The sequence below is a fragment of the Pinus tabuliformis genome, chromosome 8 (genome assembly GCF_031772625.1).
Source record: "Pinus tabuliformis cultivar Carrire ecotype Pingquan chromosome 8, CPIR1, whole genome shotgun sequence".
In the NCBI taxonomy this organism is placed as follows: domain Eukaryota; kingdom Viridiplantae; phylum Streptophyta; class Pinopsida; order Pinales; family Pinaceae; genus Pinus; species Pinus tabuliformis.
The window spans coordinates 1,087,317,186-1,087,325,541 of NC_142294.1; positions in this window are offsets into that span (position 1 = coordinate 1,087,317,186).

The following is an 8,356-nucleotide window of genomic DNA, read 5'->3' on the forward strand; positions in this document are numbered from 1 at the left end:
TAGGATTCTTGCCATTTGCATAGTGTGCATGGAAATGGTTCTTGAGGTCCCCTCTATTGAGATGAATAGATCTCTCATTTCTTATGATCAATTTTTGCAACTCAAGGCATATTAACATGGACCTAACATTAGCTGCACATGGGAAATCCATCATATGTGGCATAACTTCACGAAGTCAAAGAAAGGGTAACCCCTCCTCCTACCATACAAGAGACTGCATAAAAAAGCAATGAAAGTACACAACATTTTAGCTCTTTCTTGTATTAACATTATTCATATCAACATCATGTAACTAGGTTTCTTGTAGGAGAAATACATCCTACGGCTTAGTCCATAAGCCCTTACCCTAATCCTTAGGATTTATCAGAGATGGTTTTATATCTGAACCCTAAATTCATACAAACTCTATAAGTTCCATAACATCTTCAATAGTCTTAGGGTTTTTTCCAAAAAATTTATATTTTCAGGCTCTGACTCATTTAGGGTTTACCATCCATAAAATTAAAAATCCTATATACTTAATATTGATTAGCCAAAACCTTAGAGACTTTCCAAGACATTCATGGATCTCATCTTTCATGAACCAATAAACATCCTTGAGAAAAATCATATGCTCCTTGTATCACATCCTTGTCGATTCTAGATCACAAACACTATGGATCATTGTGATATAGCCTATCAAAACGTTTTTGGATGTCACCTACAATTGATTTAAACATTGAAAAAATGATAGGAATTTTCTCTACGACTATAAAATACATTTCCTTGACAAATCTCCTCTTATTTTGAGATTCACCTAGGATTCCTTCCATTTGCATAGTGTGCATGGAAATGGTGCTCGAGGTCCCCTATACTGATATGAATAGATATCTCATTTCTTATGATGAATTTATATAACTTAAGGCCTATTAGCATGCACTTAGCAATGAGCCTACATGGGAAATCCATCATATGGGGGATAAGTTCACCAATTCAAAGAAAGGGGAACCCCTCCTCCTAGCTTACAAGAGACATAATCTAAAGGCAATGAAAGTACACAACATGTTAGCTCTTTCTTGTATTAACAATATTCATATCAACATAATGTAACTAGGGTTTATAGTAGTAGCAATCCATACTAAGGCTTAGTCCATAAGCCCTTACCCTAATCCTTAGGATTTATCAACTAGGGTTTCATATCCAAACCCTAAATTCATACAAACCCTAGAAGTGCCATAATGTTTTCAATAGTCTTAAGATTTTGTCCACAAACACTATATTTTCATGTTCTGACTCATTTAGGGTTTACAATCCCTAAATTTACAAACCTTAGATATTCAATATTTATTAGCCAAAACCTTAGGGACTTTCCAAGACATGCATGGATCTTAGCTTTCATCAACTAGTAAACGTCCTTGAGAAAAAGCATCTACTCCTTGACTCACATCCTTGTCTATTATAGATCACAAATATTATGGATGGTTGTGATATAGACTATCAAATTGTTTTTGGATGTCACCTACAATTTATTTCAACCTTACACAAATGATAGGCATTTTCTCAAAACACCTATAAAATTCATTTCCTTAACAAAGCTCCTCTTATTTTGAGATTCACCTAGGATTCCTTGCGTTTGGATAGTGTGCTTGGAAACGGTGCTCAAGGTCCCCTTTGTTGAGATGAATATATCTCTCATTTCTTATGATAGATTTATCCAATTAAGGCCTATTATCATGCACCTAGCATTGGCCCCACATGGGAAATCCATCATATATGGGATAATTTCACCAAGTCAAAGAAATGTGAACCCCTCCTCCTACCTTAAAAGAGACTAAATATAAAATCAATGAAAGTTAAAAAAAACATTATCTCTTTATTGTATTAGTATTATTCATATTTTTATGGATATGTTTCATGATTGCAGACAAAGGTGAATTCCCTAGATCTAGTGTTCTAAACTAGAACAATAGAAGAAAAAATCCATGAAGTTTTCCTTAGAGATATTAGAGTATGGGAAATAATCCTACATGGAATTTGTAGCAAGCTTTCCTTTCCTCCTCAATTGTAAGTGCCAACTCTAACTCTAAGTGCTATAATTAAAACCTACACACCCAGCTAAAACAAGAAAAGTATCCACAACATCTATGTAGCATAATATAAAATCTCTATTCAATGAATCAACATGGCATTGAAATACATGAGTGCAAACATAACACAACACATATAGGAAAATAAGACATTCTTTGTATTGAAAAATATAGGAGGGAGTTTACAACCATAAATAGTAGTTAACTTTGTAGATTCTCCCCAAGTTGACTTGTCCTTCCTTGCCACAAAGAACACCTCAACATAAACCCTAATGCATGAATATGTTGACTCCTTTACGCTGAAAGAAACAACATAAGGATACTATCAATCTCCAAAAGCCAACCCTTACCCTATGGGAGGCAGTGAATTTAAATGAGTGTGGTAGTTTGGGAATTCTTATCTAGTTACCAATCTAAGCTTAAGATCCACTTAAGAGGGGAAGATGAGGTTAAGCAATAAGATATGAGGTCTCCAAGATAGGATCTAAGCTCTCTATCCATGGTAAATGGCTAAAACCACCTAAGAATCTTTTGGAAGAGGAAGCTTCAGAAATATTTTTAATTTTTCCCGAATTTCTAGAATCGACACACCAGTAGAAGGGAGAAATAAGTGTTGATCAACACTTCTATAACATGAATGCAATATGCATTGAATGTATGTGGCTAAGGAATCAAGGTGTGTTAGGGCTAAAAATAGTGTTTTTGGGCTAATTGTCTCAGAAACTCAGATTTTTTGGAGAAGTGACACATATGGCTTTGTGAAGGGGTTATGAAAAAGTGTTCTAGGATGTTGATTGATCTTATTTGCATGCCTTTTGGGTTGATGTGACAAAATGGCCTGTAACGTATTTCCCCCTGTTGAGGCCTCGAAAATCGCTGCCACAACAAAGGGGAAACCACCCGGTCCGGACCTTAGTGCAGCTCCTTTTCCGTTTGGAATAGTGGTTCCGACTGGGGATAATGGGACCAGTTTCCCAAAAAAGTATAAGTGAATGGGATGGATGAATGACTTATGAGATAAGATGATAATGAGCGGACAGCTAAACCATAAACAAAATGTAATAACTATAATCGGATCCCGGGACTTATCACTCGGCAAAGCGTAGCGTTTGATGATTTGTGCTTTAAGGCAGGCATATAAATGACTCTAACACTTTAAGCATAGACGTTTAAACCATTTAAACATTGCTCTGCATAATTAGTTATGCAGAGCGATTAGAGCGAATTACTACGCTTAATCATTCATATCATTGATACATGCATGAGTGAAAGGAATAACAAATCAACACAAGCATTCAATAGTGAAGTGAAATGACGATTCGCTGTTATATCGCATACATGCATTCAATAATAGCAAAGATAATAACACAGCAATTCATATAATAAGAAAGAACACAGATACAGATAATAGTACCATGTAAGCTGATCGATCAATCCAGTACATCAATCACTATGTCGCAGTCCTTCCTTCAAATCGGAAAGCATTCCAAACAACAGACAGTCGTGTGCAATTGTATAAAACAACCTTCAAATCAAAATTAAGGACCGTTGGTCGAGTTTCACAAAAAGAATATAGACTGAAGCACAATAGTGCAAACTTCAGCCTTTAAGTCTTATTACAAAATTTTACGACCCTTTCCAAAACAATGAAAGGGTCTATAAATACTATACTAATCTAAATATCTAAACAACTGAAAAGCTATTAAATTGGCATCAATAAATGTTTGTTCCATCTTTTTTGGCAATCTGGCAGTTGGCGGCAATGCTTCATTCGATGGGTTCTTTGCCTTTACTCCTTAGCTGACATATCGCCAGCATTGGCTCTACTTCTGGTGGAGTGTTGAGAGGCGAAGTTAGCCGAGCATCATATGTAGCATCTTGAATGTCGAGGATCAGGTATCCGAGGGCATCTGTTAAACACTTGAGAGCAGACCTTTGAGTATGTGGCTTGATTAGAAAGAGCCAATATGCATCAGAGGTTAAAGTATTTACTCCGGTAATTAATTTCCTCTGTTCTTCCAAGTCAGGATAACTTGATTCTTCAAGCATACCTGCTGTTGTTATGCTTCCAGGTGTGCACTTGGAGATCATGTTCGCCAAATAAAGTGTATCATTGACTAGGTCGATCATATTGCTGGAAATTATTTTACACCTGGAAGCTGCCCTTTCTGCTTTCATTACCTGAGTGTTCCATTCCGTGAAGAGGATGTCTTTGTACGCTTCATGGATTCGGGACAAATTCGCCGCTTTCCCTTCGTCAGTATCTTGCCACTCAATATAATCAGATATGGCTTCTTCGGCCTGATCTAGCTCATTCCTGGCCTTCTCTATTTGCTCACACACTGTTGTAGATATTTCGCATAATTGCTCAGCCTTAGCAAGTTTTTGACATAAAAGTCTGATCTGAGACAGTAATGTGCCATTTATTTGAGTTGCCTCTGCTCTGAAGACTTTCACATTCTGTGTGATCTTGATACCTTCGAGCTGTGTTGATAGTTGAGCTATTCGCTCATCTTTTGATTTCATCATCAGCTCATTTGATGCTTCCAACTGTGACAATGCCTCCGACAATTCTTTTGCCTTCTGAGTTTCACTTTGGTCTATCCTTTGTCTTTCAATTTGCAGTTGCTGGGTTAACAAATTGTTTTCTTGTTGTTGAGCCAGCAACTGCTCTTCCACCTGTGCTGCTTTGTTTTTCGCCTCAATTACCTCCGCCTGTAATGCATATATTTCATGGTCCTTAGTCTTCAACAGAAGACTTACCTCCGATGCTTTGTCGATAGTTGCTGCAGAATAAGCTCCCGCGAATTGCGACAGCTTTGTTAGATCATCGGAGGGATCCAAATCCTCCTTCCAGACCATATTGCCCGTGACTGTTTGCTCAGGAAAGATAGAAGGTTGATCAAGCCTTCGTCTTTTCTTAGAGCGCTTGATAACGGCTCTATGCTTTGGGCTATAGAAAATATCCAGGGGAGGAATTTCTTCCACCTGGAGAACAATTTGATCGGAAGGGTCCTTATTGATTACCTCGACATCCTGTGAAATGGGTGGGCCGCTGGTTCCTCCTAGAACCTGAGAAGAAGTGGTATCGGGCGCATCGCTTGTTTTAGAGGAGCCTTTGTCTTTGGAGCCTCCTTTACCACTGATAATGGAATCGAATTGGTTCCATTGTTTAATCAATTCAGGATCGGTGGAGGTTTGCTTATGTTGCTCTGTATGGGCTTTGCTCCGCTCTTTTTCTTGTTCTAGCTTCTGATGTTCTTCAAGTGCTTTTCGCTGTTGCTCCTCCAATTCCTTTTTCTGCCTATCTGCTAGTTCTTTCTTCAGTTTTTCTTCTTCCTTCTTCTTCCTCTGCTCTTCTTCCTTCTTTGCCTTTTGCTGCCTTTCTATCTGCTCCTTTTTCTGCCTCTCTGCTTGCTCTTTTCTTTGCTTCTCAGCCTGCAGCTTCTTCTGCCGTTCCTCCTGTTGTTTATCCTGTTCTTTAGTTGTGACTGGAGGTGGATGTATCTGTTGCCGACCAGGCTCGCTTGAGGAAGACGCTGGAGTTGTGGATAATAAATCTAGAGGCAGAGTTTGCAACCTCTCCTCCCTAAGTTTATTAAACTCAGTCAACACCTCATCATTGTATTTCATTATGGCAAGCTGTTTGGCTTGGCTGATTGTCTCGGTACCTACGAACAGGTCATCAAACATATCCTCTTGATGATCAACTTTCGTCAACTTTGCTTGTTCTAGGGAAGTGTAGGCAGTTTGCTTTGGATCATAGAGTCTGCTTGGGAGAGTGGCCAGGGATAAAGATTGGAGTTTTGTCGCTTCCTTTTCTGCATGCTTGTAATTAAGCAAAGTAAAAACCCCAATTCTTAAAGGAAAAGGGGGCCAGCCTTTCTTCTTCTCCTCTTTGAGAGTTTGTGTGACACTCTCAGCCATAATCTGGTAGCAGATTTCCCGGGCTAACAGCTTGTCTGGGATATATAAAGGGAGGACATGTGGCCTAGCCTTACTCCCAAAAACTCTGATATAGGTGAAATACTCTTCCCGAACCAACTCGCTATGGCTGGTAAGTCAAAAGAAGCTTCATAGGAAATTCTGGGAATGGGTTTTTCATAGATAGAATAGTAAATGGGCACCATGAAACCATTACAAATTTGGTACAAATGATCCTTGTAATAGGACTTCCACAATTTCTGATGGTATAAATGAATGGGTGTTGGATCTTGGGTGGTCCATCTCCAACCGAGGACAGGAAACTCAGAATTAAAACACAGGGTATCCATAATGTAAGCGGTATAATAAAATGGCGGGATTTTCCTTTCGGTGACTTTAGTTTTGTGTCTAAATTCACGAACAGCTACGACCAACTTATCAGAAAGAATAGTGGCCCAATCCATAATTGTACTATTGATAGCCGCTTCCATTAAGGGAACCATGTCAATATTGATATTAACAGAGTCATGTAATCCCCACAATCTACACATCATAATCCCCGCATAGCAATAGGGAGAAGCCAAAGAAACGTTGGAGTACTTACCGGAACTTTCATGCTTGTGCTTGGCTGGGTTCTGCCTCCAATCTCGGAGGGGTTCGGATGGTGATTCATTTTCTTTTGCGAATTTCTCCACGAAGGCTCTGTTGTAGACTAGCTCCGATTCAGGCAGATGATACATTCGCCTTAGGTCATCAGGCTTGAATGACCCGAAAATCCTTCCGTCCCTTGTATGGAAAGTTCTATCAGTGATAGGGATTTCTTCAATTGCCCAGCGCACCACATCTGTGTAAGGGAGCACCTGCTCTCTGGCCGCTATTCTGTGTAAAAAGGAGTCGGCCAAGCCTTTGAGCGTTGCATCAGACTTCCTTAGTACATCAACACTATCCGTTCTCACTGTTACTTGTGGTTGCTCGGCCTCCAACAGATTATATGTGCCCTGCCATGTGGTCCTAGCAAGACCAGCGCACGTAGTGTCAGAGATTAAGCCTTTCTTCGAAATTGGAGCAGCTTGACCTGCAACAGATGTTGTAGTAGAACCAGAACTCCTCTTATTCTTCTTCCCCATCATGTTCAGGCTTTCTTCAACAAACGAACTCTACACAAGTGCAAGAGAAATCGTAACACGAGGAATAATGAAGACAAAGCATAATTGGAAAGGTATACATCACTTGAAGCGCGACGCTATTAATTTTCGAAAAGTGGCTGCGGATCCAATCACTGGTAAGAGATCGCATATGCATTAATGGTGATTTTAAGGCCTGCTACCCATTAAATGACCTTTACGCTGTTATTCAGTTGAATGACCTCCCAACGCGTGCAACAGATATGCTATGCCTTAGACGCAAGTATTCGTTAATCGAAGGGGCAAAGTTATTAAATACGCATGGATTACCTTATCCCTGCATTTAACGGTTTTTTGAAATCTGCGCCTTATCAACCGGATTTAAATATAACTTTTAAGCTTAAAGCAATCGTTTTTTGAAAATGCCGACTACCGATGAACAATGTCGCATCGCATGGGGGGAGAGTGTTACATTATCGTTTGAAAGTAGCCCCGGCGAACGCCGATTGCGATATTGCATCGGACTAGCATATGAACACATTACCAGATACAATTTAAGTGATTTGCCGAACTCCGATAGCGAATTCGCATCGCATCGGGGAAAGAGGTGGGCGCCTTATAAAAAATGCATGGGATACCGCCGACGGCCGATAGCGATATCGCATCGGGTCGGGGTTTATAACTTAAAGCGTTTTCTCATAAGAGGCATTGCCGATAGCCGATCGCCGATATAGCGTCGCATCGGGGAATGAGATATGTGCTCTTTTTGTGTATGCAAATAAAACGCCGACTACCGATAGCGATATCGCATCGGCAAAGGCCAAAGTGCCGTTTAAGTGCATCTCTCTTGTCATTGCGATATGCGATCTTGCGATCGCTTTATCGCAATAACAAAAGATTGTTTTATTTTGGAAACATTGTTATTCGAAAAAGGCTTCAATTTACATACTCATTTGATTATCATACCTTTTTCGAACTAATTCATTAATACCAATTAATTTTTTAAAAGGGACCCATTTCATATGTTGATTATTTGTAAATACAGATGATATGAAATGGGGGGTTGTTGTAGGGCACAACAATTGGCGATTCGTTGGTAGAACCAGTTATCTCTGAAATTAACATAAACATTCAAGCCTTTCATAAATAGAAACTCAATCAGAAGGAGAAATTTCTAATATAACTAGATATTCATGTGTTCTAACAAAAGTGAATTCCATTTTGTTAACTTCGTCCCATTTA